Source organism: Haemorhous mexicanus, chromosome 1 (genome assembly GCF_027477595.1).
Source record: "Haemorhous mexicanus isolate bHaeMex1 chromosome 1, bHaeMex1.pri, whole genome shotgun sequence".
Classification (NCBI taxonomy): Eukaryota; Metazoa; Chordata; class Aves; order Passeriformes; family Fringillidae; genus Haemorhous; species Haemorhous mexicanus.
Window position 1 is genome coordinate 35,124 of NC_082341.1, and position 8,189 is coordinate 43,312.

General features: G+C 47.1%; 1 long non-coding RNA gene across 2 annotated transcripts; it reads right to left on the reverse strand.

Moving 5' to 3' along the window:
• Window positions 1-311: 311 nt before the first annotated feature.
• Window positions 312-4,245, reverse strand: LOC132336801 (uncharacterized). 2 transcript variants are annotated; one of them, XR_009488974.1, is made up of 5 exons: window positions 3,435-4,245; window positions 2,625-2,745; window positions 1,281-2,064; window positions 931-1,115; window positions 312-538 (listed from the first exon to the last, which is right to left on the reverse strand). It is a non-coding gene; the product is annotated as an uncharacterized LOC132336801 (long non-coding RNA). The 2 variants fall into 2 exon arrangements; XR_009488967.1 differs by lacking the exons at window positions 931-1,115; window positions 1,281-2,064; window positions 2,625-2,745; window positions 3,435-4,245 and adding an exon at window positions 707-919.
• Between the last annotated feature and the right edge of the window lie 3,944 nt (window positions 4,246-8,189).

Consider the following 8,189-nt stretch of genomic DNA (forward strand, 5'->3'; position numbering starts at 1 on the left):
AAAAGCCATCTAATAAATTAACACCCAACACTCCAGCAGCCGAGCTAGCCCTACCAAATCTCTCTGTTTATACCTCCAATAAACAAAACCAAAATCCCAACAATATCCCAAGTCTATTAAAGAAACCTACTGAAATTAATCCTACTCAAATACAAACCAACCCATCCATAAAGTTAGCCTCACTCAAAAAGAAAACAATGACAGAGAGTTAATAATACCAAGAAATAAAGCAACACACCATACACCACCAACGAATATAATATTCAAGGAAAAAAAACACTTTTTTTTTTTTTTAATTTTTTTTTTTTAACTAACTTCTTTTATTAGCTAGAACAAAGGATTTTGCCAGGACTGTAACAACAACTTCTTCTCCTCCTTCCTCTTCTTCTGAAACGTCCCATCTCATTCCCAAATTCCTTACAACTTTTGAGCTTCAATCCAAGCAAAAAGCAAAACTCGTGCACGTGTGCGTCGGATGCTCCTGCCAGGTTCTCCATTGCACCCCACATCTTCTTACACGTTCAGTCTTCGTGCTGTCCTGCCGGGATGAGTTTCAGAGAAGGATTGGCACATGTGAAGAGAGGATTTCCCTCCCTCCCTCCCCCCCCAGAGCCGGTTTCCTTAGCACATTTCAATAAATTCCAAGCCTGCAATGATGCACACTCGTCCCAAGGCTCACAGCAAGCACGCAGGAGCTCAGGCTTACTTGCTTCCATGGCTCTGTGCCTGAGCTAGCTGAGGAAATTTCCCGTGACCCTCTGTTGCAATAAACTGGAATGCAAACTCGGCTCCATCTCAGAGCCTCAGTGGGAGGCAGGAGCACATCTGGCTGACCCACAAAAATCCTTTCTTGGGCGGCGGCACCGCGCTGGAAAGGGGAAACACGTGCTAGTGAACAGCAGCTCAGAAACAATTCTTGTCCAATGTTACCTGCTCTACTTGGCAGCTCACTAACACCAGTCTAATTTTATCACTGCAGGGAGAATTCTGTAGGAAAGTGTCTGATGAGCAGCGACAAGGGCTTCACTCCCTGCTACGCAGCCTGCAACACCCTTGAGAGAGCAGAGCAGCAAAATCACCAAACTCTTCTTGCCGTGGGGCAGGGTAGAAGATCACTGTGGGAGGCACATAAAAAGAGGGGAAATGCTCTATAAATGCACAGACATTTGATTTCAGAAGCCCAGAGATAAGGATTTTCTCTAGGAAGCCAGACGTGACATGATATTTCTAAGATTTTCTTCTTCATTGAAGGAAATCTATGTGTATATATACACACTTACAAATGATTGCGTGAGGTTTTTTTTTTTCTTTCTTTTGAAGCTCCAAGAATGATTTCCCATCTTGAGTCACTCAGGAAGAAATGGCCCCTGTGACTCAGGACAGAAGGGCTGCCTGCTCTTTTGATCATGACAGCTTTTGGCTGTACCCGAGAAGCAGGAGCAGCAGCCAGAGCTGAGGCTCAGCAGAGGCTGACCCCGGCCAGCCCCTTCCTCACTTCCCTGTGTCACAACCCTTCCAGGCAGAAGGACGCAAAGCAGGTTACGATTCCTCTCCTAGATATGTTTTTCGAAAATAATACTTCCAGGGGTGATCACAACGGGGGCACAGAAAAACACAAAGAATGAAAAGTACCGTGTTTGGTGTTTTAGCAAACGGTGTGTCTTCCCTACCATGTCCGGAAGCTGGATCGATGCACCAAACTTTTCACTGCACCCTTGTCCTTGCTTCTGCGCCATCTTCACCAGCTGCTCTTGGGAAGTGCTTGTATTGCCCTGGAAAGGTGATCACCCTGCACGAAACTGGAGGCTGAGCTTTCGGCCTCTGGAGGAGGGAGCTGCGCCGTGGATCCCGTCCCGATGGCGCTGCAGACGCCAGCACCCGCGGGAGGACTGGGGGGACTCCGAGCTCCACCTCTCTCTGCCCAGGCCCTGGGGAAGATGGGGGAGCTATTCTCCAGAAGCATCGCCCCTGCAATCATCACCTCCATCAACATTCTGAGAGCGCTTTTGGTTTTAACAAAGAGCAACCCTGATTTGCCATTTGCAGATCACAATGGGAATGAACCTGGAAGACAAAACACAAGATCAATTCACAGCTGGACGTTCAAATCTTTTTCTCCAAAACCCAATCAACGTGCAGCTTTTCCCTTAAGCTGAAGTACGGACCAAAGTCATAGAATCGTTCAGGTCAGAAAGGACCTTCAGGCAGCGAAGATGAGCATTTAGGTGTGGCATGAAGCTTGGGGAGCACTGAAGAAGCTGTAAAAGTCAACTGATATTCTTTGGAAATTAAAAACAAAACGAAGTAATTAACTAACAAGGAATCCTCTGCGGAAACGACACAAGGGACGGCCTGCGGGGGAGATGCCCGAAAGCCAAAGCTGCGCTTCAGTGGCATCTAAGGTGGGAATTTTGCAGAGTGCCTGTACACAAGTTTGTTTTCACTGGGATCAGTGAGCAGTGGCCACCGCAGAGCAGGAGGTGCTGTGGCTCAGAAGACCTGGCTGTGAAAAGTACAGGTTATTGTCCCCAAGCACATGCCAGCGGTCTGGAAAAGGGTGATCCGGCTTGACACTGCTGCTGTGCTTGCTAAAGGGGGGGAGCGGCTCAGTCCTCGTCACTCACCCGATGCTCCCAGTCGGGGCGCAGTCGAACGGCACCACTGGGCCGCGCTTCACCTCCCTGGCTATTTTCTGTGCAGGGAACTGCAATGCCATTGCAACTTTTCTGTTCTCGCACAATTCTTCTAGAAAAAAAAAAACAATACGTTGAAGGGGAAACTGCCTTGTCACCGTCCCAAAATCCTTTATCGCTTGTGGTAACCCACGGCACGCTCCCTGCCCGCGTTATCTTCACCTTAACTCTGTTTACAAGTGCCGTGAATAAACCCAAATCCAACTGAGGAAGCTCCTCTTTCCTCACATTTCAATACAAGGCTGGAACGATCACCTTGCAAAGAACTTTCCTCTACCGGTGCTAGATGCAAAAGAAAAAAAGCCAACCCAGGAATGCCTGCCACACCGGAGTACACAAAGCTGCTGCTGCTGCTTCCAATGCCTTAGGCTGAGGGCTTCTCTGTTCTTCTTTTGCCCTTCTAACGGGAAGGACTGGCTTTGACTGTCTTTGAACTAGCTACAGATACGAAAGATTTAGTAAACAAGTATTCTTTATCCCATTTCTCTTAAGAGTGTGTCCTGACAGATGTCTTCTTCCTCCTGAGGTTTAGACCACTGTTTGATCTTTTTTTCTTTTCCCCCCTGCTTTTTTCCCCCCCTTTATTCCCTGAAGCATTTCACACCATGATGGGCAAAGGCCCAGCAGTAATTAGACTGGACACGGAGACAAAAGAAAAGGCTGGAAGTTACTCTTGTTCTCCAGGCTGGCACTGCCAGCTCCTGAGGGCTCAGTCAGGACAGTCAACATTTCTGAGAGTACCTGTACACAGGCGTGTGCAGACCTTGGGTCCTGCTGCGGCTCGCAGCTGCAGGCTCAGACACGCACGCCGAGCTCCTGGATCCTCCACGACAGAGCCGCCCCTCCCTGCTGATCCCGTGCTGTGCCTGCGGAGCAGGGAGGGAAGGAGAGGCACGCAGGTTAGCACAGTGGCAGTGCACAAGCTGCCAGGCCTCACCCATCGGACCTGCACCAAAGAGGAAATCTTACTTTTCAAAACTCTCCATCGTGCCATACAAAACACTGAATCCTTCCCAATCTGGAAGGGACAGCCTGGCATGATGCCCCTCAGGTCACATCTTACATAAAGGGTTCTTCTTCTCCTGCACAATGCTCTATATTCTACTTTTACTTTTTATCTTTCTATAGATATAAAAATACCTACAGAAACTATCGATATTCACGAAGCGACCTTCAATCGTAACAGCCAGGCCTCCGCATGACTGCGCTTAACTCCTGCTTAGCTCAGGGCATCTCCCTGTTCCTCAGGCTCCAGAAACCACTGAAACTCCCCTGTTTTCCCCGGGGGGCTGCCTGCTGGCAGCCGCCCTCCTCTCTCCAACGCGGTCACCTGCCAGGCTGTAATATTGACATTGTTGTGACTATTGAGTCATTGGAGACTCATCCACGCTTAAATAAAATAAACCCCCTACTTTTAAGTACTAAATTCCCTACCAAAGCAAGCGTTTTACTGACGCGTACACGGGCATACCGGGCAGCTTATTTTCATTCGGAAAAATAAAATAAGCTTCCCCAGTACAAAAGCCCCCTCCAGCAGCAGCAGAGGATGCACCCTGAGTACCTCGGCGAAGAGAGGCCACCACGCCAGTGCCCGTCAGCGGCCCCCCAAAACCCGCCCGCCCGCCCGCGGCGCTGCCGAGCCCACAGCCCGCCAGCCCCGCACCGGAACCACCGCGGAAAGCCCCGACGGGCCGGCGCCGCCACGGGGGCGCCGTGCGGGCAGCGCAGCGAACGGACCGCGAGCCTCGACTGCGCCCCCCCTTCGTGCCGCCATCTTGGGAAGGTCACCCGGCTCCCGGCCGAGCCTCTCCCGAGTCCCGGGACGGCGGCGGCTGCGGGTCCCCGGCAGAGAGAGGCGTCCGTGCCATTGCCTGTCGGCGCCCGCCCGCCACCCGCCCGCCAGCGGCGCCACTGACCCAGGGCCCGTGTGCCCGGCGCTGCATACCTCACGGAAAATCCCGCCGGGCCGGCGGGCAGGCAGTCTGGTATACAGACCGCGGTGCTCCTTTTTCCCGCCCTTTTGGCCGCCATCTTGGGAAGGTCAAGCGCGTCCCGGCCGAGCCGCCCCCCAGGGCGCGATGGCGCGCGGGCCTCGGCACGGACGCGTCCCGGCCGCTGCCCGTCCGGGGGGCGGGACCGCGCTCGGCTGCGGGCGGGGAAGGCGGGCAAAAAGCCGGCTGCCATCCCCCAAAAAATCCTCTGAAATAAACGCCGAAAACCTGCCTCTTACCCAACAGGAACGAAAGAAGCGCCCTTTCTTTAAAACCATATTTAAATCTATTTTAGATTTACATTTTTCATGTTTACATTCACATGCATCTTTATACCGGACATTGATGCGTTAGGTAATTTGTATAATATATTACATCTACTCCGATGGTTTGTATTTATTTATGTTTTGCGTTTTTATACATATCTGTCTATATCGATTGTATATTTCTTTATTTAGATTTATATTTATATAATACTTCTATTATTCAAAATAAAAACCCTGTCTCTAACAAAATAAATACAACCCCCCCCTTATTTTAAACGACATTGAAATATTTTTATTTCTACTTCCTATAATTATATTCACATATTATTCTTTCGTTTCTTTTGATGCATTATAATAGTGATTGCATATAAGATATATAAAATCCTAAAAAAGTATTTAAATTATTATTTCTATTATGTATCATATCTACTGCTACAACTGATTTTTTCTTATATTTTTAAATTTTATATATATCTGTATGTATTTATGATATATTTCTATCCTTAGATTTCCACCTTTATATTATTTGTATCTAAAATTTTTACAATCAAAACTCTGCCTATTGACAAAAAAAAACCCGCTTTACTATTTAACAATATTTTTATATTTATAATTTTCATATTTATATTTATAATTTGTTATATAGTATACGATAACATATTGATGTACTCTACTTATATATATCCAATACATATTTCCTATAATCTATTATCATAAGATATATACAGTATTACTTGTATTATGTATTGCATCGATTTTTATTATTCTGTATTTATAATTATCTTATATTGTTATATATGTCTGCATATATTTGTCATCCATTTCTATATTTATATTTTGATTGGGGCTTTGTTTCTATTTATAATCTAGATCTTTAGATATCTATAAACATATGTAATACTCTGTATTAAAAATTATAATAGCTTATTGTAATATATAATGATTCATGTTACATGTTTCACTTTTATATATTCGGTCTATATTTAAATTTTAAGGGGTTTTATTCCCATTTTTATACATCTATTTGTTTTGTTTAATTATCATTATAGTTATAATTTTACATTTAAAATCCAATTCCTAAATAATAGGACAAAACAAACAGCATCAAATTCCCACCAATATCCTCCAAAAGCATCCAGATACCTCCACCAGCCAACCGACAGCCAGCAAAAAGCCACACAACGCTCTTTGCCGTAACGATTCTCATCACATCAGAAAAATGCAACGAATATAAAAGAAAACCCAATAGAAACGCACACAGCAAATCACAAAAACTACGAAGAAGAATTCAAACCACCTTACTAAACTCCAAGCAGTGCCAATGACCCTGAACTTTACAAAAAAAAAAAAAAAAAAAAAAAATTCTACCTCTACACTAAGTCAAAGAATAACCAATACTCTGTAAAAATAACTTTAAAAACCGAACTAATTAACGAAACAGAAAAAAAAATCTCAACCACTACAAAATAAGAAAATAACTACCCAAATAAAAAAACTACTTAAAAAGACCCACCCTATAAATACCCATGTTCCAAAAAAAAAACCCCTGATAAACAACACCCAAATATATCAAAGGCCAAAAAAAAAAAAAAAAAAAAAAAAAAAAGCACCACCAAAAAAACCCAACCAAAAACCCAACCGAAAACTTAAATTTAAATAAACTTAAATTTACAACAACAACAAAAAATTCCTAACTGAATAAACCCATAGTGCCTCAATCTATCAAAATAAAATGCCGCCTAGAAACGAACACAAAGCCTAAAGAGAAACGGAACCATAAACAATATCTCCCAAATGATCCGTCACAATAAAACATACGCTACAATCGAACAAACCAAATAAATGAAAGCCCTGTAAGACGATAAACACAAACGCAATTATCAATATCTTTAAAACCCCGCTGCTATTAACTACCTGACGCTACCTCAAGCCCACCAGAACAAACGCTACACACTCACGCTACTAAAAGCCACCACAACAGAATTAAACGCCTAACCTCTACTTCACGCTACGACCCATAAAAACCATCGCACACCTTTAGAAAACATCGCACACCCCGGCAAAAAAAAAAAAAAAAAAAAAAAAAAAAATCCGACAACAAAACTCCATTCAAAACAAACCTTTATCGTCACCACCTGAACCGAGATCCACAGCATTCAGGAAAAACACCCTATCCCTCAGCATCCAGCAACTGCAAACAGAACGAACCGATGCAATCGATTCCCAAAACCCGCCTCGAAACCACGACGTCCAAGAACTTTCAGCAATCGAAGCCCGCGCTGCCGGCACGGACGGAGCGCGGCTGCCGGCAGGACAGCGGCTCCTCCGGCGCGCAGGGGCGGCGCCGCCCCGGAGCCCCCCGCCCGCTCCCCCGGCCCGGCGGGGCCGGCACCGGGCCCAGGGGGCCCCGGCGGCGCCCGAGCCCCGCGCCCGGAGCGGGCAGAGCGGCCGGCACCGGCCGGGCCAGCGCAGGGCCCGGGCCGCCTCTCCCGCCCGCCGGCCCGGCACAGCCCCGCTCGGCTCCGGCACGGCTCGCACCGGCGCTGCCGCGGCAGCCCCGCCGCGCCAAATTCCCCGTCCGCCTCAGCGAGCGCCCGGGCGGTGCCGGGAGGGCTCCCGAGCGGGAACGTTCGGGGCCGGGCCACGGGCAGAAGAAGCGCCCTCGAATGCAGCGGCGCGGCCCGATCGCAAGCCTGCGAACGCTGCGAGAGCTGGAGGTGCCCGCAATTGTACCCCGAAACTGACGCCGCGGGCGGGGCTCACCTCGCTTCAACAAGGGCGAATAAATGTGTGCTCCCCTTCAGTTTCATCCCCTGTAATAACAGAAAATAAGGGGTTCTCCTCAAATGAAAGCCTTCAACTGATGGCAAAGATGGTTGTCCCTCCTTCTCAATTCGAACCCTTGAGAAGGAAGGACAACAGGGCTGCCCCCTCAATTTAAACCTTAGGATGATGAAAATGGGGTGGCTACCTTCAAATCAAACTCACAATACGACCACGATATTTTTCCAATTCCCCTTAAAACAGAACGCAGGGATTCCCTGTCGCCCCTGTGATACCCCTAACAGCCGGGAAAAGGCAGGTTTTCCTTCAATCAACACCCTTAAATCCACAAGTGAAGGCAGATCCCCCCCGGTTCAAACATGGACAATGAAAGAAAAGTAGCTGCTTCCCTCTCCTTAATTTCTTTTGTCCTCATAAGCTCCTTTTTTTTTTTTTTTTTTTGTTCCTGGGGAACC